The sequence below is a fragment of the Pseudorca crassidens genome, chromosome 9 (genome assembly GCF_039906515.1).
Source record: "Pseudorca crassidens isolate mPseCra1 chromosome 9, mPseCra1.hap1, whole genome shotgun sequence".
NCBI classification, from domain to species: Eukaryota; Metazoa; Chordata; class Mammalia; order Artiodactyla; family Delphinidae; genus Pseudorca; species Pseudorca crassidens.
This window is the reverse complement of record NC_090304.1, coordinates 38113608-38135032: the sequence shown is the minus strand read 5'-3', so window position 1 is coordinate 38135032 and position 21425 is coordinate 38113608.

Here is a 21425-nt window from a genome sequence, read left to right as displayed (position 1 = left end):
TAGGCTATGTTCCTTTTGGAGGCTCCAGGATTGAATCTGTTCTCTTGCCTTTCCTAGCTTCTAGAGGTCACCTGCATTCCTTGGCTCATGACCCCTTCAGCCATCTTCAAAGCAAGCAGTGTAGCATCTTTGAATCTCTCTCTGGCTCTCCTGCCTTCCTTTATCACATGTGACTTTTGTGAATACTTTGTGGTTACCCAGATAATCCAGGAAAATCTCCCCATCTCCAAGTCCTTAATTTAATTACATCAGCAAAGTCCCTTTTGCCACGTAAAATAACAGTCACAGGTTCCAGAAATTAGGACATGAACATCTTTGTACCAAAATGAGAAGCTTTGGGTGGTACCCAGATGGGATACTGTGTATCTCCTTATGTTGCTCCTATCATCTTGATCTGTAGAATCTATGGCAAAAGTTTTCTGACCCTGAGATGTGGCTTTTGAGATATTAGAAGTACTGACTCCACGGATGGTAAAAAAACAAACAAAACAAAAAAACCTCACTACACTGCCTGGATCTTCAGCAGAACATGTTTGACAGGTGATGCATCCTAATCTCCAGTTTCTCACGTGCTAAGCTGGCTTGATGGTACCTTTAAATTGATCCTTCTATCTTCTTTGCCAGCTCCTCCTTTCTTTCCTCCAGATATTCAGGGTTCCTCTACGCAAGGATCTAGGCCCACTTCTCCTCTCAGTCCATACGCTTTTCCTTGTCAGTGTCATCCCCTCTCATGTCTTTAAGCATCCTTGATATGCTAACAACATCAAAATGTATATTTCAAGCCCAAATCTCCCTTCTAAACTCCAGACCTTTATATCCAATAACTTATTTTATATCTCCACTTCCATGACACACTGTCATCTTAACATATTCAAAAGTGAACTTGGGAAAATGACAAGTGTTGGTGAGGATGTGGGGAAATTTGAACCCTTGTACATTGCTGGTAGTAATGAAAAATGGTTCAGCCGCTATGGAAAGCAGTTTGGTGGTTCCTCAAAAAGTGAAACAGAGAATTGACATATGACCCAGCAATTCCCCTTATAGGTATATGCCCAAAAGAATTGAAAGCAGGCACTCAAACAAGTCCTTATACACAAATGTTCACAGCAGCAATAATCACAATAGTAAAAAAAAAAATGGAAACAATCCAAATGTCCAAAAATGGATGAATGGATAAAAAAGCTGGTAGATACATACAATGGAATACTATTCGGCCATAAAAAAGAAAGAAGTACTGACACATGCTACAGCTTGGATGAACCTGGAAAATGTTATGCTATGTGAAAGAAAACAGACACAAAAGGTCACATGTTATATAACTCAATTTATATGAAATATCCAGGATAGGTAAATCCATACAAACAGAATACAGTGTGGTGGTTGCCAAGGGCAGAGTGTTGGGTGGGTGGGTGGAGCTGGCAGGGGAAAATGAGAAGTAACTGCTTAATGGGTATGGGGTTTTATTTTGAAGATGTGGTACATATATACAATGGAATACTACTCAGCCATAAAAAAGAATGAAATAATGCCATCTGCAGCAACATGGGTGGACCTAGAGATTATCATACTAAGTGAAGTGGGTCAGAAAGAGAAAGACAAATACCATATGACACCACTTATATGTGGAATCTAAAATATGATACAAATGAACATTTTTTTTTTTTTTGGCCGTACCGCATGGCTTGCAGGATCTTAGTTCCCCAACCAGGGGTTGAACCCAGATCACCACAGTGAAAGTGCCAAGTCCTAACCACTGGACCACCAGGGAACTCCCCAATACAAATGAACTTATTTACAAAACAGAAACAGACTCACAGACAAAGAAAACAAACTTATGGCTACCAAAGAGGAAGGGCAGGTGGAGGGATAAATTAGGAGTTTGGGATTAGCAGATACAAACTACTATATATAAAATAAACAACAAGGTCCTACTGTATAGCACAGGGACCTATATTCAGTATCCTGTAATAAACCATAATGGAAAAGAATATGAAAAAGAATATAACTGAGGGGCTTTCCTGGTGGCATAGTGGTTAAGAATCCGCCTGCCAATGCAGGCCCTGGTCCAGGAAGATCCCAAATGCTGCAGAGCAACTAAGCCCATGCACCACAACTACTGAGCTTGCACTCTAGAGCCCACAAGCCACAACTACTGTGCCCACGTGCTGCAACTACTGAAGCCTGCATGCCTAGAGCCCGTGCTCTGCAATGAGAAGCCACAATGAGAAGCCTGCACACTGCAATGAAGAGTAGCCCCCACTCGCCACAACTAGAGAAAGCCCATGCGCAGCAACCAAGACCCAAAGCAGCCAAAAATAAATAAATTTTAAAAAAAAGAATATAACTGAATCACTTTACTGTACATTGGAAACTAAAACAACATTGTAAATCAACTCTACTTCAATCAAAATTAAAATTTTTTTAAAAAGAAGAGAACTTCATTATGGGAAAAGAATCTAAAAAAAAAAGAGTGGGGCCTCCCTGGTGGCGCAATGGTTAAGAATCCGCCTGCCAATGCAGGGGACACAGGTTCAAGCCCTGGTCCGGGAAGATCCCACATGCCGCAGAGCAACTAAGCCTGTGCGCCACAACTACTGAGCCTGTGTTCTAGAGCCCGTGAGCCACAACTACTGAGCCCACGTGCCACAATTACTGAAGCCCACGCGCCTAGAGCCCATGCTCTGCAACAAGAGAAGCCACCGCAATGAGAAGCCCATGCACCGCAATGAAGAGTAGCCCCCGCTCGCTGCAACTAGAGAAAGCCCGTGCACAGCAACGAAGACACAACACAGCCCCAAATAAAATATGTATATATATTTATTTTTTTAAAAAAGAAAGCATATCGTGCAAGTTCTGGGTCACTCCTTTGAAAAAAAAAAAAAGCCGATATATGTCTATGTATAACTGATTCACTTTGCTGTACACCCGAAACTAACACAACACTGTAAATCAACTATACTCCAATAAAAATTTTGTTTAAAAAGACCTTCAATTGCCTTTAATGCTACTCCAAGTTGAGGACAGAAGTGTCACCACTGGATTCAGCAACAGGGAAGTCATTGGGATCCTTGACAAGAGTAATGTCAGTGATGTGGGGCAGAGGGAATCCAGTTTACATGTGCAGAGGTGATATTAGGCCACAGAAATAATGTCAGCTCTTTCAGGAGTTTTGTTGTAGAGAGGAGCATAAAAATGAGGTAGCAGCTGAGGGGAATGTGAGGTAAAGGGAGGGATTTTTTTGTTTTTTAAACAGGAGATACTAGAGAAAGAATGATCCAACAGGGCAGAAGAAATGGATGACTAAGGAAACTGAGAAGGTAATTGTAGGAGCAAAGTCCATCCCGCTGACCTCATTAGTTCTAATAGGTCAGTCAGGTGAGTCTCTTGACTTCTTAGGTATATAATCATATCCATTGAAAGGGAACCCGAAAAAAATTATAGCACTTTTTAAGTAAGTGATCGTCATAAAAGTCAGTACAGTGGTTGGAGGGCATATAGAGGGGCAACTGGTCGACTGACAAAAGTTCTACTTCTTGAGCTGGGTGATGGAAACAGGATTATTTGCTTTTTAATAATTCAATAAGATTCAGTTTTCTGCTTCTGTGTGCTACTTGACAAGAAAAAGACTGATGAAAAACAAGAGAAATTATGAAAAAATAAAATTTTGAGCCTTTCTTTTTAATATTTAAACCTTATACCTATTTGTTTTTCATCCCATTCTATTAGTAGGGCTGTCAGAACAATTTTCAATAATAACATCCTGTTTTGTTCCAGACTTTAATGGGAATGTTTCTAATGTTTCAATTAAGAATCGCATCTGCTATAGGTATTATGTTAATGAAATTTTCTTTTATTTCAGACTATAAAGGGCTTTTTCTTAGAAACATGTAAAATTTTATCAAGTGAATTGTTGGCATTTACTGAAATGATCACAGCTCTTCTTTTTTTGGTCCATTAATGTAATGAATTACATGAAAATATTTCCTAATGTTAAATTATCCTTGCATCCATGAGATAAACTCACCTTGATCATGATGGGTTTTTTAAATATATATTTTTGTATATCTTTTAATATGGTGCTGAATTTTATTTGCTGGTATTTTGTTTGGAACTTTTGCATCCATATTAATAAGATTGGCTGATAGTTTCCTTTTGTGAGTGTGTGACTTATCCAGTTTTGCTATCTCTGTAGAAATAATTCAGAAATTTCCCACCATTTTCTGTTGCCTTGAGGTAGAAATGGCGTAGTTCTTTTATTACCTTTTCAATGTGAATATTAGTCTTTTAAGGTTTTCTGCCTCTTTCTGGGTTTAGCTTTGAGTCTTTTCCTAGAAAAAAATTTTTTCAGTTTCCATGTGGTTATGTTCTTCTGGTTTTCCTCCGTTCTAAATTCTTTTCTTTACTGCTCCTGAGTCAAAAGATGTGTATGATTTCTACTTATGGAAATGTATTAGGATGTCTGCGGCTCATCACATTATCTATTGTTATGGATGTTATATTAAATTTGAAGAGAACGTAAATTCTTCATTTGGGGGTATGTGATAATCAGGACAGAGTAAGCAATCCTACAGTAATGAATCCCTTTATTATGTCAACACAATAAAAGTTTACGTCTCTCTCACTCTAAGTCCAACATGTATTGGGTGACTCCAGGGAAGCTCCTCTGCATGTGGTTCTCTGTGTGGTTACTCAGGGATTTGAGCAACTTCATCCAGTGGCTCTGCCACCTCAAGCTATGGCTGTCACACAAAGAGAAGGAAGAGTGTCATAGTGGTATGTCAGCTCTTAAATGCTTTGGCCCAGAATTGATACTTGTCATCGCTGTTATCATTTCATTGGCTATAACTAATCACATTGCTCTTCCTTACAACAAGAGAGCTTTGAAGTCTAGTCTTCTGTTAAGTCCAGGAAGAAGATAAGAACGAAATATGGAGAGCCTAAATATTCTGCTTTTTTTAATTTATCTTTGGCTGCATTGGGTCTTCGTTGCCGTGCGCAGGCTTTCTCTAGTTGTGGTGAGCAGGGGCTACTCTTCATTGCAGTGCGTGGGCTTCTCACTGCGGTGGCTTTTCTTGTTGCGGAGCACGGGGTCTAGGCGTGCGGGCTTCAGTAGTTGTGGCGCATGGGCTCAGTAGTTGTGGCACATGGGCTTAGTTGCTCCGCAGCATGTGGGATCTTCCAGGACCAGGGCTCGAACCCGTGACCCGAACTGGCAGGCGGATTCTTAACCACTGCACCACCAGGGAAGTCCCCCAAATATTCTTCACTGTAGAGTACAAAGGTCTATACATGTGTGCATTCAGAGCATAGGAGTTAAAAGCTGGACTGTTGAGCCATACACAGTCTTGCCATTTACTCAGCTGTGTGACCCGAGGCAAGTTACTTACATTTCCCATGACTTGGTTTTCCCATCTGTAAAATGAAGATAGTAACATGCCTGTGCCAGAGGACTGTTACAAGGATTAAATGAGTTCATACTTATAAAGTATTTAGAATAATGCCTGGCACATAGATTTGATAAATAATTAAAATATATAAAATCAACATTTAAAAATATTGTTATTCACATTCTCTGTCTTTACTTTTAATTTACTTTGATTTTTTTAATTTGGTTTGTCCATTTCTGAGAGGTAAGTTTAAGTTTCCTACAATAAAAAAATTCTCCTTGTATTTCTAATAAAATTTGCATTATATTTGTTCCCACTACTATTTGGTATTCTAAAGTTTATGATTGTTACATCTTATTAATTGTATCACTTATAGTTTATAAAATAGCCCAAGTGTCTTTTCTTTTTTGCTGTTAATTTTATTCTTAGTTTTTCAATTCCTGCTTTCTATTTTATCACCTACCTAGTTTATCTTTATCCACCCCTTTATTGAGTGTTGTTTGTTTTAGGTTTGTCTCTCGTAAACAACATAAAACTTGATCTTGTCTCTGAGAAAAATCTTTATCTTTTAATGATGGGATTTAACTCATTCATATCATGGGTATATTTAGTCCTAAAATGTATATTTATTTTTCTTTCCTAACCTGATTTTGCTGGACAGATCAAATTTTCTTTGATCCTTTTTCTTTTTAAACTAGTGGTTTAGCAATTCCACATCTTTTTTTTTATTTCAATAGTAACCATCTTTGAATGCTTGACATACTTAAATGTATATAATCCTAACAACACCAAGATTAGTCAGTATCTATAACCTTTCTCCTTAATAAGACAAGGCACTTGGAATGCTCTACTTCTGTTTTACTCTGCCCACTCCACCCTGAACCTCCTAATGTCTCATTCATTCGTTCAACAATTCTTTACTGAGCTTCAACTATGTGTTGCAATCATCTGGAATTTTATTCACAAGTTGTTAGTACATTAACATTTAACGATTGCATCAAATGCCCCATTAACTTCATCACTGACTATTTGAGATTTTTTTTTTTTTTTTTGGCTGCACCACGCAGCATGCTGCAGGATCCTAGTTTCCCAACCAGGGATCGAGCGTGTGCCCCTGCAGTGGAAGAACAGAGTCCCAACCACCGGACCACCAGGGGAGTCCCGGTGATTATTTGATCTTAACTGATACATTTCCTGATTTATTGGTTCATTGCTTGTAGAGGATATTACTGTTTTTATGCTTTGCATCTATTTCTTCTTCTTCCATTAACTGAACCCCGGTTTTCCTCTGGAGACCCACAGCTCTCCCAGTCTCAGTCTATTTGCTTTGGGTGGACCTCATTCTACCTGCTCCCTACCCAGTCCTAGGGTAGCCACATGACTAAACAGCTGATCAGAGTACTGTAAGCCGTTAGCCAGATTAATCGGTTCAGTGATGGTCAATATGAGTCAATGAGAATCAGGCCTAAGACTTGTTTCTAATTTAGAAGAAGATTCTATTTCTTATCTTTAACCTTGGAGGATAAAAGCCTGGAGTTAACGGAAGTTAGCCAGTGGAAAATGACACCAACATGAAGAAGAGTACTACTGAAACATGAAGAGAAACTAGGACTAATGACTTTGTTTGAATGTCTGGAACCAGCCATACCCAAAGCTTGCCCCTTTTTTTTTTAATTAAACCAAAGGCTATGTTACCATGAATTTATTTTTTATCTTCTTGAAGTAAATCCTTGACTTTTTTTTTTTTTCCCAGAAAGACGGCATGGGTATTATACTTTCAGAATACTCACACAAGGGAAAGTGCTCCAATTCTGGAGACTTGCTGTCTTTGTCATCTCATGTGTCTCCTTGGGAAAAATAAGTAAAACTGATACAGCATTTCACATGATGGCAGTTCAATGTTCGATATGATAGATGTAGGAAAGGAAGAATTTTTAGGTAAGAAAATAGACAAATTTCAATTCAAATTCCAATTCTTCCACTTACTATCTCTGTGATCATCAAAAAATTTCTCAACCTCTCTGAACCTTTCTTCATCCAGAAAACAGAGATGATATTATCTCCCTTGTGAGACTGTTGTATTAATAAGACTATGTATGTAAATTCCCCAGATCAGGTCCTAGCATACACTAAGCACTCAATAATTGGAAGTTTCCTTCTTCTTCCTCTCCTTATGGCTCTTCAATATAAACTAGAATATCACCACAGACAGGAACATTTATTTTAATACATGTCTTAACCCTAAAACCTTAATATAAAACCTTATCAGAGTTTGAAAAGTAACAATAGCATTCGTGATCTGCACAATTATTTTTAAAAGTTGTAGTCCCAAGATCTTACTTCTAAGATAGCCAAAGTCATGTTGAATTTTTAGTTTTGAGTCATTAAATAATATACCAAATGTGGGTGTATACTGTATGGAATGTACAGAGGACTTTCTCTTTTTTGTGCAGTAAGACCTCAGATGTTAGAAGCCATATGGGGTTCTATCCATTTTCAAATGGAATTAATTTGATGATGCAAAGGGATGAGGAGAGAGATCAGGTCACACATAATCTCCTGAGTCCTCAAGATCTAAATCCACTAAATCTCCCTCCAAAAACACATTAATCTTTACAACATGGTGCCTTCAGTGATCACTCATCTCTGATAACATCCAAATGACTCACATGTAAGAGTCTGTTTACATACAGCTTTACACAAATCTGCTTCATTCCAAATCTGCTTCGATTCTCAATTCCACTTTTAAAAATTACAATTGGGGCTTCTCTGGTGGAGCAAAAGTTAAGAATCCGTCTGCCAATGCAGGGGACACGGGTTCGCGCCCTGAGCCGGGAAGATCCCACATGCCGCGGAGCAACTAAGCCCGTGCATCACAACTCCTGAGCCTGCGCTCTAGAGCCCGCGAGCCACAACTACTGAAGCCTTGAAGCACGCGCGCCTAGAGCCCGAGCTCCGCAACAAGAGAAGCCACCGCAATGAGAAGCGTGCACACCACAATGAAAAGTAGCCCCCGCTCGCTGCAACTAGAGAAAGCCCACATGCAGCAACGAAGACCCAATGCAGCCATAAATAAATAAATAAATAAATAAAAATTAAAAAAAAACCTTACAATTGGAAACTCTGTTTATCATTTGAACATCTTTGCTTCAACACGTTACTCCAAAAAACGCTGGCTTATGGTCATTTCAAACACATTGAGCAAAACAAGCCCCGTTAGTATTGGTCATGACAAAGCCTTCTACTTGCTGTGCATTATAACTTGCCTGAAGTCACACAGGCAGTGACAGAGGGGGGCCAGAATCCAAGACCTCACTTAACCCAGAGAATTTTTCATCTCCACGTACCACAAAATTTCAAAAAAAAAATGGACTAAGGAACCCAAAGGATTTATTCCTTTTTTTAGTTTCTTCAGGTTTCTAGACTTCTTTGACTTTGGGCTCTGAGTCATATGGAAACCTCCTAGTCCATTATTGAGAAGTAATTATGAAAGCACCCAATACCATCTGAAGGACCCAAGACATTCTAAACCCAGGGAGCATGATTTACAAAAGACAATGCGAATGCTGCTCCCTGGAGTTGTGCACTATAGCATTCCTGCTCAAGTTAATAAAGCAAACAGTGTGAGAAAATGCCACTATTAGGAAGTGCTGGCTATTCAGATTTTTAGGACGAGAGAGACTACCTTACAGCATGAGAAACAACTGTGCTTGAAGAAACAGGGCCCATTGCCTGGGCACACTTGGTTTCCCCCAGTGTCTGCTGTCTTAATGTTTGCTCTGTACGGTTTAAACAGGCGTTATCACCCCTCTCATTCAATGCAACTAGTCATTCCTCCTACAAGTCAAATAGCATTTGCTGGGGCTGCAGAAAGCAAAGCCAGTACCATTTGTCTCATTAATGATCTCTGAAGCTTCTATGAAAGGGTATCACTGAGTCTGCATCAGGGAAAGTAAGCAAACTTGATGATTAACATCCCTTCTCCTTTGTTTCTCCAACTGAGCTCAAGATAGTGTGGCCAAGCTTTCACAATCATCAGGAAGATTCTGAAAGACTCTAAGTGACCACTTGGAAGAGTCAAGAGAGGAAGGTATACCATTCAGACAGACAAGGAATGCCACTCCTGGAGTTCCACAGAGTCAGAAAGGAGAGATAGAAAAATCCTATCTACGTGGCATTAATACCCCAGACCCCACCCCGGAAGAGGTTAGTTGGGGGCACATTTTCTTAGGTGCCAGATATTAGAAGACTTTATAGACTCTATTACGACAGAAGTTAATCCAAAAAGTCCCAGTCCTTCCCTAGAGAGAGAGGGGCAGCCATGCCCTTAATCTACCTTTAGTCATCACCGGGGGCTCTGGTTTATGTGTTACACAACATTTTCCTCAGAGGGCAACAAAGCCACTGATAATCAGATGCATTAATAACTTGGATGTGACCTGCTAAGTAGGTGTTTGATACACAGAAGAGGCCAAGAGGACTCACACCAAAGCATGGCCAGGAAAAGGAAGCCTCAGAGAACCCCGAGCAGCCTTTGTACTCCGTGGATGATATGGGTAAATACAGGTCACACAGCCACTTAGCAAGTTCAAAGCCACTTCAAAACACCACTGAGAGCCTCTCTCTCATCAGCTCCTGCACAGCGAGCTGCTCCACTCCTTCCTCTACAGACTGTGGTCGTGCTCACCCTATTGAGAGTCATGGAGATACACTCCCAGGTGTGCACCTGGACAAAGGCAAAGAAGAGGAAGTTCCACACGTGGCCCTCCTCTCTGCCAGCTGGCCCACATGTGCAGCAGACATGGTTATTGTTTGCCTCTGTAATAAAGTCATTGAATAAATTTTGTAGAGCTTTAAATCAGCTTCATATAAGTGTCACCAGGCAACTCCTCCAAGAAAGGTAGGGGGGATGGTGACGTACAGAATTCCAGGGACACAGTAAAAAGACCAGTGTGTTGCTTGAAAAGGCCTTGCACTGGAAATGCTATGAAGTCTCAATCTTTGCACTAACCTTGAAATCCATTCAATACAACAGTCTTGGAAGAGGCCTAAGCAAGTGAGGGGTCCTTAAACCAGTGGTCCCCGAACTTTGCTCTTCATGAGAACCACTTGGGAAGCTTTAAAAATCCTGATGCCCAGTGTGCACCCCATACCAATCGGAATGTCTGGAGGTGAGAGCCGGGCATCAGTGTTTTTTTTAAAAGATTTAAAGATCCCTAGGTGATTCCTATGTGCATCAAAGTTTGGGAACCACTGCTTTAAGTTTAAGCTTTATTAGCTTCAGGTAAGGCTGCCTCTGGAAATGGAGCATAGTTTTCATTCACTTATTTAACATTTGTGGAACAACTGCCACATTCCAAGCACTGTATCCCCAGCACTTGGCATTGTGCCTGACACGTAGCTGGCGGTCACTAAATGCTTGCTGAATGTATCAATGAACACTACATAGGCAGCCTCTTCTGTTTCACAGAGGAGACTGGTTGTACACTAGATCTGGAATTCTCCAGTTTTTCTTTTCCTTTACATGTGTCAGCTTTTAAAGGAACACTGGTTTTAACCCCAAGATAAAGATCCTTCATGGCTCCACCATATATATTAGGTGGTCCCTATGGATTCTAGATACAAAAGATGTCAGCCAGCAGGCCTCCTGAAATGTAATGAAATATCTTTTTCATCTATTGTCCTCTTTGTTTTCTTGGAAATGAATCTATGTGGAGAAATACTGAGTATACCTGACTATAGAAATTTCAAAAGCAATCTGTAAGGATTCTCACTTACCTGCTAAAACTTTGGCAACTTCATCTCCTCTGACTCTTTCCCCATGTTACAGGGTCTCAAAATTCAACTCACACTGTGGGATGAATTGGGAGATTAGGATTGACATATACACACTAATATGTATAAAATAGATAACTAATAAGAACTGCTGTATAAAAAAATAAATAAAATTCAAAAAAAAGAAGGTACCTTATAATAAATTCAGGTTTAACTAAAATTATATTTGACCTTAAAAAAAAAAATTCAACTCACACGGTTACTCAGATGTGGAGAGAAAAAGTAACAACTTCATTTTGTTACCATAACAAATCTGATATTTCTGTGGATCCCCATCTGTTAGTAGCAGGAAAATTAAAAAACCAAAGATCCAATTCTGTTTAAATTCACTCTGGTCCAATAATTTAAATAGGCCCTTCAAGACTGTGCAATCTTTCACTAAAAAAAAAATTTTAAAGGCTGGGTGTCTTACAAACTGCCTCCTAAGATGTTGTCCAGGTGTGGAGAGGAGGGGTGTAGCTGAGACCTCATGGTGGATGTGAAGATTATGTTCTTTCCAACTCTGACCTCTTAGCTTCTGGAGTGCTTGTGCTTCACCATCATTTGAGGTTGTGTCCTACAGCTTCTGTAAATTCAGGATTTTGTCTCTTTGGGCTTGGGTCAGGCTCCATAGTGCTCCCTGAGTGACTTGGCCTCATCTCAGCTCCCACTGGCAACAAACCCTTGAGTCTCCTACATGCACATCATTCCTCCAGCCTCCTGGACCAGGGCCTCCCCTCCCTCCAGTCTCTGCTGTGGCATCACCATGTTCTGCTACAGCAGGCCTGTTAGCATCTCCACTTGCTCTCAGAGCCTCCCTCTGCAGGTGGGATGTAGCCAAGCCCTCAGCTGGAGGTGCTTTCCTTACAAGGTCCCATAAGAAGAGTGGGGACAAGCATTTATCTGATGTCCTTAATCGTCACGGGGGATGGGCAACAGTGGAAGGGAGCTTGCTGTTGGGCCTGCCTTTAACTGCAAGGAGCTATCTACCCACAGAGGGACCTATACACCTCTTATAGTTATGTAAGTCTCAAGAGAGCCCCAAATCTCTGACTAGCATGTAACTTGGAGAAGTGAAAATATATCATTTCAGGAGAAGTGACATGGACTCTGACTTTTGGAAATTAATGGAATAAACGTCTATTAACTAGCTCTGTTTTCCTCCTGTCTTGAATTGTCAACTTTTTAGTCCCACTGAGCACAGTGCTTAACACATGGCAAGTTCAACACATTACAACGTAACAGGGCATGAATGAATGAGAAGTGTTCATCCACAATTCAGTTTCTCTCTTACTGGTTCAGTAAACTCCAACAAAGCACTTACTGATCATATACTGGACGTTTATCCCTGAGTAAAGATGTGACAAGAGACCTGTGTTTTATAAACATCCATTTTCTCTCACAGAAGACTAAATCCTCTGCCACTAAATTACTTCAAGGCTCAACAGCAATGTTAACAGAAATCAACATGAGCACGTAGGGTAAGAGAACTGGTCCAGAGTGATGGTACCGGGTAAAAAGAATTGAGCTCAAATTTCATAGCCAGAAAAGAAACAGATTTTAACCAAAGGTAAGTATTTCCCAAACTCAGGAGGTGGCAAATAAACTCATGGCAGCTCCTCTGTGGTAGAAGTAGACACAGATAAAAATCACTAGACCAGGGCTTCCCTGGTGGCGCAGTGGTTAAGAATCCGCCTGCGAATGCAGGGCACACGGGTCGAGCCCTGGTCTGGGAAGATCCCACATGCTGCGGAGCAACTAAGCCCGTGCGCCAAAACTACTGAGCCTGCGCTCTAAAGCCTGTGAGCCACAACTACTGAGCCCACGTGCCACAACTACTGAAGCCCGGGCGCCTAGAGCCCGTGCTCCGCAACAAGAGAAGCCACCGCAACGAGTAGCCCCAGCTCGCTGCAACCAGAGAAAAGCCCACGCGCAGCAACAAGACCCAACACAGCAAAAAATAAAATTAATAAAAATTTTTAAAAAATCACTAGACCAACTCAATTCAACTGATGACAATCACAGCAGCTAAAAAAAAACCCTTTCTGCTCCCTCTGCATTTATTTCCAGGAGCAGATGCTCATGGCTTCACAGACAACCCTCTGTGTGTATCCTGCTTCCAATGCCCAGTGTTTCTGTTCTGTTTGGAATTATTTAGGCCTTTAGGCATTAGACTCTCTTCCCATACCTGCCTCCTCCCCACTGTCCAATTGCTTTCTTCTGGTCCTTTATATCCAGAATTGCAAAAGAAAATAAATATCTCAGCTCCCACTGGCTACAAACCCTTGAATCTTTTTCTCATCACTTTTCCAGATGAGAGGTTTGGAGGGGAGGCAAGAGAGGAAGAATTTTTTTTTTTTCCTTTTCAATTAATTTCCATTTCTTTCAAGTCTGAGTAAACTCGGGGCACAGAGCAACCAGGATGATATGATTATGGAAACTATTAATCTTTCCATCAAAGGAGAGCCAACTCGTGGCTACGGAGCAGCTGGCACGTTCCTCCAAAGGGCTTCTGCAGCATGATCCTCCTGGTTTCCTTTGGGCCGTTTAAGTGCTCAGGGCACAATCTGTGGCAACTTCCTAAAAAGATAAAATAATCCTTGAGTGCTTTGTGAGTTGTTCTGGAAAACTGTGTGTTTTCCAGCAACTGCCCTAAAGAAATTGCAAAACCACATTAAAACATGTCCAAATAGAAAAGAAAGAGAAAAGTCTACTAAGATTTTCAGATCACTCAAGACTCATCCAAAAATGTGAAATTTGGATTTTTAAAGACCATTCAGATATCACTTGACGTGGGCAACAAGCAAAGGGGTGCATTTGGCGCAGGAAGTCTCCAAACTGCTTTAAATATTGAATACTATAATCATAAAAATTAAAGTAACTTCTATAAGTCACTTAGGACACACAGGACAGGTACCTGCTTTGTCCAAACGTAAAAAGAAATTAAAGGATTCAATTTGGGGACTTTGTTCCAGGGTCCACAACATCAGCAGATTTTTTTATTTTCCTACCAGTGGTGACAGAATACAGGCTTCTCTGTGATGGAGAAGTTAAAGGACATAAGTTTGCTCCAGTAGAAGTGCTTGCTGACTGGCCATGTGACTGCTTGTTCCTGGGTAGCACCAGTTGCATTGTGAAAAAAGCACACTCATAGGTTTACAAATGCCACCAGCCTTCCCAAATACAGTTCCTAGGAGAGTTAATTTCCAAAGATGCCAAATTCCTCAAATGGTATGGGGTCAGTGGGAGCCATTCAAAACAAAACTACATGATCCTACATCGACTGAGTGACTTTTATATGCACTCCCTTGAACTGTGGACTATGATAAATATCAGTTCCCCACCAACCCACACACCTTGCTTTCAACATACACTCCTTCGCGGAAGCAAGCCCATACTTCAGGAAGTCAAACTCCTCCAGAATACAGAAAGCCTCCTTGTCCTTTCTTCTCACTATCTCGTTGTTGGAGTTTGCATGCACAATGGGCCTGAGCAGGAAATTGTCAGTTCTGTGAAGGGACTATTCCCCAAAATGCTTCAATTTCTCATGTAATCATATAAACCCTGAATGGTAAGGGGGAAAACCCATAAAAGTAATTATAAACAGATCCCATGATGTCAAAGGAAAAGCAGCTAGAGTTTAATAAGGCTTTCTTTTATTACAATAGACTTGACGTCATTATTTATTATTTCCAATACTAAAACACAAAGACACTTGCTACATTGTAGACTAGGATGAAAAGGACATGTGGACTTTCCTGAGTATTTTAATATCCTCTTATTGACAATAGATAGAAGATCTGAACAAGGACTGGAAACAGGAAATGATTTTAGTGATTTCATTACAGTAATAGAGAAAAGCACTTCCAATGGCAGAGATTGGCAGATGGTCTCCTAAGGCTCCAACTTCTAAACAGCTTGCAGGTCAACAAGCCCAGTATTGATACAAGCTCAGTATGTAATTAACTAGGCGTCCTAGTGAGCAGAAATGTTTTTATAAATATATGCTGTAGCCTTAGCAGTGGAACACAGGAAGCTGGTGTTTAAAAGTTAATTTAAAACCATTGCACAGGGAAAGTATTTAGAGGCAGCAAGAGGCATACAGTAAGACTGCAGCTAGAGATGTTGATATGATTTGTACTTGATGTTCTAGTACAAATCACATTTACAATGAAGTATCAAATATGGTGTATTTCACTTAATTTATCTCTAGTGCAAAATAAATGTGGTTGTAGAATTTTCAGATTTTTGAGACTTTTCAGACCTCATTCAAGAAAACCTAAAAAGCTTTGTAATATATTTTGAAATCATAAGTGCGATGCGTCCAGCTTTGTTCTTTTTGCTCAAAATCGCTTTGGCTGGAGTCTTTTATGGTTCCATACAAATTTTAGGATTTTTTTTTCTATTTCTGTAAAAAACTATCTTTGGGATTTTGATAGGGATTGCACTGAATCTGTAGATTACTTTGGGTAGTATGGCCAATTTAACAATATTAATTCCTACGATTCACGATCATGGATGTCATTCCATTTGTGTTTGCCTTAATTTCTTTCGTCAGTGTTTTATAAGTCTTTAGTGTACAAGTCTTTCACCTCCTTAGTTAAGCTTATTCCTAAGTATTTTATTCTTTTTGATGCTATTGTAAGTGGGATTGTTTTAAAAACAGACATATAGACCAATGGAACAGAATAGAGAGCCCAGAAGTAAACCCATACACATACAACCAGTCTTTGACAAAGGTGTCAAGAATATACCGTGGGGGAAGGATAGTCTCTTCAGTCAGTGGCATTGGGGAAAACTGGATATCCATGTGTATAAGAATGAAAATGAACCTTTCTCTTACATCATACACAAAAATTAACTCAAAATGGATAAAAACATAAATGTAAAACCTAGACTGTAAAAACTCTGAGAAGAAAACATGGAGGAAAGCTTCTTGACCGTGGTCTTACCAATCATTTCTTAGATATGACACCAAGAGCACAGGCTAAAATAGTCAAGTGGGACTACATCAAACTAAAAATCTTCTGCACAGCAAAGGAAACAATCAACAAAATGAAAAGGCAACCTACGGAATGGGAAAAAAATATTTCCAAACCATATATCTGAGAAAGAATTAATATTCAAATAGGGAAATCCTGCAACTCACTAGAAAAAACCCCCACAAATAACCTGATTAAAAATTTGACAAAGGAATTGAATAGACGTTTCTCCAAAGAAGACGTATAAATGGCCGACAGGAATATGAAAAGGTACTCAACATCATTAATCATCAGGGAAATGCAAATCAAAACCAAAATGAGATATCACTTCACACTAGTTAGGGTGGCTATTATACAAGTGTTAGTAACAAAACATAAGGGTTAGTGAGGATGTGGAGAAAAAGGAACCCTTGTACACTGTTGGTGAGAACGTAAACTGGTGCAGCCACTGTGGAAAACAGTATGGAGGTTCCTCAAAAAATGAAAAATAAAACCTAGTCATACCTAGTCAGAATGCTGCACAAATGGAGAGTTTACACTGTTTGCAAACAGAAAGTGACATCTCAATAATATTGGGACAAGTCAATCAGGGTTACTGTGCTCCAGATCAGTCTTATCCTGACAAAGATGGAAAAAAATCATTATTTTAGGAGAAGAGTTGGGGGGGTGGGGGATGAATTAACTATTCTCTTAGCTAAGTTACTTATGCTTCAGCAATCTCACTTCTGGGTATCTAACCAAAGGAACTGAAATCAGGATCTCAAAGAGGTTATCTTCACTCTCATGTTAATTGCAGCATTCTTCACAAAGCCAGGACACAGAGGCAACCTAAATGCCCACTGACAGATGAAGAAAATGTAGCATATACATACAGTGGAATACTATTCAGCCTCTAAAAAGACTGGCATACTGAGACACTGCTTACATCAACTTCACTAACATTCCATTAGCCAAAGCAAAATGACTTTGCCGAGCTCAAAATCAAAGGACAGGGAAGTATACTCCATTCACCAAGAAGCCATGGCAAGAGAATAGATACACAGAGGTGAAGAACTGAGAACAATGATCTAATCTGCTATAAGCTGCATGACCTCCTCTGTTCTATGCAGACCAGATTCTTCCCCTGTTACTCTGCAGAGACTTTAGAATGCAAGCTCCATTTGGCAAGATTCTTGTCTTTGTCCACTACAATATTTCCAGTATGCAAATCCTGTCTGTTTAGTTGGCTGCTGTCTTCCTAGTATTTAGAACAATACTCGGTACACAGTAGACAATAAACAGGACTGGCTGCCCCCAAATAGGGTCTTCAGCCTTGCAAGTCACATGATCTTTAGAGTCCAATGTTCCTGAACCAGTGTGATTTGCCCAGCTTGGATCAGGAATCAACCATAAACTGTAACCGGACGAAAAATGCAGGTAGGTCAGGGACAATTTTCAGAGAAGGGGGCATGGATAAGCAGATATCCCAGATGTCTACCCCACAGGATACATATGATGACCCTTCATGATCTGGTCCATGTCTACCTACAGGATGCAAGCATAATACAGTGGTTAAAAGAAAATGTTTTAGGGTCAGGCAGCCTGGATTCAAACCCTGGGTCAACTACTTACTGTCTATATAACTTTGGCCAAGTTACTTAGTCACTCTGAATCTTCATTTCCCTATCTGTAAAATGGAAACAATTACCTTTTGAGATTGTTTCAGAGTTAAATAAGAAAATATATGTAAAGATATTATAGAGTGCCTGGCACACACGGAACTCTCAATAAATGGTGGCTACTTCTACCAAGCATGTAGGTCTGGTGTCTACTACATCGTTCTGTATCCTCATACAAACTTTGTATCACACTCATTTTAATATCCACTTTACTTGACTGTATTAGGAGTGCACACTTAGCACAAAATAGCCAATCCACAGGCTGGTCAGTGACCCACAACTACCTGATGTACAGATCCTCTCCCTTTCAGGTCTGGTTTCAGTGTGGCATGGCCCCTTTCCAGAACTTTGTTTCTGGCCAGGGCCCTGAAGCATGGAAAATTAGAGTAAAATGAGAATGGCCTACTCCATGATGCTGCTAAATTATGTTAAGTCTTTTTTTTTTTGGCCACGCCGTGCGGATTGCAGGATCTTATCTCCCCGACCAGGGATCTGGGCCACAGCAGTGAAAGTACCAAGTCCTGACCACTGAACCACCAGGGAATTCCCAAAATTAGGTTAAGTCTTGCAGGCCTAGACTTCTAAGGAAAACACAGCTGTTAAAAAAGGGCAGTCACATGGGCACAATAATTATGATATTAGGAGTAGCCTAATAAAATCTTTGGCTTTGAAAACTAACTAGAAACCTATGGAGGCTCTTCAGCTTTTATATTATAGATGCTCCCTGACTTGCACAAAATTTGATTTATGCAAGTTTGATTTTATGCATATCAACTTAAGGTACATCATATTTTAGCAACGCAGGCTTTGAATTCTACACAGAGATACAGAGCAGTCTGGCTGACAAACAAAAACCATGAGGTAGAATGGAAGGCTGGAAGCATCCACCACAAGGTCTCCTCTTGCTTCTAGTCTTAATCTGATATCTTGGGCTGCTGCTTTAGGTCTGGCCTGGCCGTCAGAACTACACTGACCCAGTCTCTTGTAGGCTTGACTAGCCCAATGAATAAGCACTTGACATAGGGAGTGTCTAATAATCTGTCCATCTCTAAAATTCTATGATTCTGCTTCTCTCTCTTAGTCTCCTCTACCCACAAAATATACCATTAAAGATCACCAATAAGAACTTTTGTTAGTGGGACTTCCCTGGTGGCGCAGTGGTTAAGAATCCGCCTGCCAATGGAGGGGACACAGGTTCGAGTCCTGGTCTGGGAAGATCCCACATGCCACAGAGCAACTAAGCCTGTGTGCCACAACTACTGAGCCTGCACTCTAGAGCCCATGTTCCACAGCGAGAGAAGCCACCATAATGAGAGTACCTAGCACCGCAATGAAAAGTAGCCCCCATTCAACACAAAGAGAGGGCTAGACTAGAGAGAGCCCGTGCACAGTAACAAAGACCCAACATAGCCATAAATAAATACTTAAAAAAAAGAACTTTTGTTAGTAAAAGTACCCCACTGTGGTGCTAAGACATATATGACCTCAGTTCCTGACTGGTTAATAGTCACTCACATTCCTCATGATAAAAGTCTCATTGTCGGGGCTTCCCTGGTGGTGCAGTGGTTGAGAGTCTGCCTGCTGGTGCAGGGGACACGAGTTCGAGCCCTGGTCTGGGAGGATCCCACATGCCGCGGAGCAACTGGGCTCGTGAGCCACAACTACTGAGCCTGCGCGTCTGGAGCCTGTGCTCCACAACAAGAAAGGCCACGACAGTGAGAGGCCTGCGCACCGCGATGAAGAGTGGTCCCCGCTCGCCACAACTAGAGAAAGCCCTCGCACAGAAACAAAGACCCAACACAGCCAAAATTAAATAAATAAATAAATTTAAAAAACAAACACAAAAAACCCTCATTCACTTTTTTAAAAAAAAAGTCTCATTGTCAAGTCAGTTAAAACAGTGAAGATAATAAATTTTACATAATTGGTTATATATTGATGATAATCTTTTCTATCAAGTATTTGTGGTTTCAACTGTGCTGAATTCAATAGTATTTAATGCTAATACAATAGTGTGAGTTTTACTTAGACATAAAAGAAACAAGCATCATTTGTAATTAAATTCAGGTTTAAAATTATGTGTATGGTTTACTTGTTTTTAAAAAACATTAATAGGAAACCTCAAACATATACAAACACAGAATAGTATAACGGATCCCCATGCCATCATAACCCACCTTCAGCAATTCCAATTCATGGCCAATCTTGTTTCATCTACTCCCTTAACCCACTTCCTTCCCCTCATCCCAGACTACTCTGAAGAAAATTCAAGACATCATACCACTTCACTATAAATATATAACTTTTAATAATGGTTCTCAGATTAAATCTCATCCCAGCAATAAAAATAAAAATACTGATATGGACTAATTCAAGAGGGGTGTTTACCTATTTTTTCCTTCTTAAAACTTTTGCCAGGAGCAGAGAAGAGGAGTTGCAAAGTGGTAAAACGACAACATATTCTCAAGGAGAATACAGAGATGAGTTCTAAATTAATATAGATCTATTTTTTTCTAAAAAAGGATATTGATGAGCTTTTTAAAAAATACTATTTAAAACAGGCAAGATAATCTATAACCCCAATATTCTTTTTCTTCAATTTATTCAAATTCACAGTTAACTGTCAGAACCAGCATCACTATAACCCAGTCCTGCAGCATAGAAAATGTTGTTCAACAGTTCATGCACTTAAGATTTTCTGAACCCTAAACACAGGTTGCTTCTTAATGTCTATGGTTGGTTTCTACATATGCTTCATTTAAGAAGTATACAAGAGAAATGGTTTTCAAACTTTTTTCCACTTACATGCCAAAGTTATTCAGGGGAACTAATTCAAAGCAAGGCAAGAGAAATGTTCGAGAGAGAGTGGAAAACGTCTTTTGATCTTGAAAGTCGGATCAGCCAAGAGAACAATTTAGCTATATCCCATTAACTGCAGGGAATTTAAAAAAAGGCAGAGAGAAAACATATCTTCTGTGTCTGTCTTAAGTGGTTTAAATACCTCAAAAATCAAACTCAAATTTAATTAGAAATAGATTGACACATTTAACAAATGCTCACTGAATTTCCTCTTGTAATTTCTTCCCTCCTCTGCAAAAAAGTATGGGGGAAGAATAAGTTTCAATTTCATTTGTACATAAAATTCCAAATTTCATATTTCTGCTTCTGGAGAAAGCACCATTTTAAAATATCACTGTAACTGATGCAAACACTAAAATATTTTGGTAAATTCTTCAAACCGTGTAGCATTAAAAAAATTTTAATACTGCTCACTTTTTTAAAAAAAACTATTTATTATAATGCATAGATTTAGGAAGTTTTCAAACATATCAAAGTACTATGAAAATATGTACCACCTCATAATGTTACAATAGTAAGAAGTAACAAGTAAATAAGGCAGGTTCAAGACAGAAGTGGGAAGTAGAAAATAACCTGGACATCCCTAGCCTCCCCATGATGTATCCTTTTTTCTCCCTCTGTAACTTACCCACTCTGCGAGGCACTCTTGCTCAGAAACTCAAGATCCTTGTGCTCCCCCTTTTAAAATGTGCTCTCAGGAAAACAGAATGTGAATTTATGCACTG